Below are 1,438 nucleotides of genomic sequence, written 5' to 3'. Positions count from 1 at the left end.
CAGAATCCTTGCCTCCAAGGAGTAACCTGGTTTAACCCTCTCCAGGATGAATCTGTTTGTTTTCTTGGCAGTCCAGGGTACATTCAATACTCTTCTCCAGTACCACAGCTCAAAGGCATCAATTATCTTTCTATCCTCCCTAGTCATTGTCCAACTCTCTGATGTACAATAAGTGATTACAAAGACCATGTATCAGACGCACCTTAGTCTCCAGAGAGACACTGTTGCTCTTGAGTACTAGGGGTAGGATTTTATAATAACCAAAGATTTTTTTTTCTTTTCAAAGAGAAAAGCGAACTAGGGGGAGGGGTGGGCAGGGAGGAAAATGTGCAACAATGAATGAATGGAAATCCAAATTGAATCCAATGAATGAATGGAAATACATAAACTTTCATTAAAATCTCAATTAAAAAAAATAAAAACAAAAAAATGGAAAATGGAAAAGAGAAAAAACCAACTCTTGACTAAAAAGAAAAGAAGCCAGCCTCACCTCAAAATACCAAAGTGGCATAAAATATTTGCTAAGGATGTTATTTGACAGATGGTTAACTTTAAACAATTTTTAAATTATGATTTGTGTGATGAGAATGGCTTTTCTAGTCAACCATTCATACACATTTATGATCGTAATTACAATCCCCTCAGTGTTAACAGCCCTTTTTTCATCTGCTATAATTCTTATTTCTATTTAATCCTTCTAGCCTCTTCTTTCCTGCCTCTGAGATTTATCCCTAGGTAAAGGTTGTCCTTTTGAGCACGTAGTTGATTGCTCAAAGAACTGAGTACTTCCCTGGTGTTACTGTTCACATTATAGGCCTGTCTATTGTTTTTTGAAAGGTATGCCACAGGAGTGAGATCAGGTAAAGGCTCATTGGGTGACTAAAGGCCACAGTCTCAGGGGGTCCTACCATTCTCTATCACACCAAATGTTTGGCCATTTTTATGATTGTAGAGTTTTTCCCTACATTTACTTCTCATTTTATAAAGGACTATTATGATCCTTTTCAGAATAGTCAACAGGTGGCTACCTTTTAATCCACTTTCTAATATTGTATTAGACACAGTGATATTGTACACAGCATGAGGAAAATATCAAAATTAAGTGAGTGGTTTTAAGACCAACTACCGCTCTCAATTGTCTGACTACTGTGAAAAGGTTTTATTTAAATTTAAATTTTAAATCTTGTTTCCTCCGCCAACTCTTTCTTTAAATTTAGGTTTTAAAACAACTATGAGATATCATCTCACCCCAGTAAGAATAGCAAAATTTAACAGAACAGCAAACAATAAATGCTGGCGAGGTTGTAGAGAAACTGGAATACTTATTCACTATTGGTGGGAGTGTAAAATGGTGTAGCCACTGTATAGTATGGCGCTTTCTCAAAAAGTTGCAAACAGAAATATCATTTGACCCAGCAACTCCACAACTGGGAATATA

At 36.2% G+C, this 1,438-nt stretch overlaps 1 protein-coding gene across 1 annotated transcript in view; it reads right to left on the bottom strand.

Annotated features, from left to right (window-relative positions):
* Positions 1-1,438, bottom strand: part of RARS (arginyl-tRNA synthetase) — a 43,593-nt gene that overhangs the window by 30,884 nt on the left and 11,271 nt on the right. The gene's annotated exons all lie outside the window — the stretch shown is intronic.

The sequence above is a fragment of the Elephantulus edwardii genome, unplaced genomic scaffold, assembly GCF_000299155.1.
Source record: "Elephantulus edwardii isolate Elephantulus edwardi_28Jun2011 unplaced genomic scaffold, EleEdw1.0 scaffold00033, whole genome shotgun sequence".
NCBI lineage: Eukaryota > Metazoa > Chordata > Mammalia > Macroscelidea > Macroscelididae > Elephantulus > Elephantulus edwardii.
Note: the sequence above shows the minus strand (reverse complement) of the source record. Positions and strands in the feature narration are given on the sequence as shown.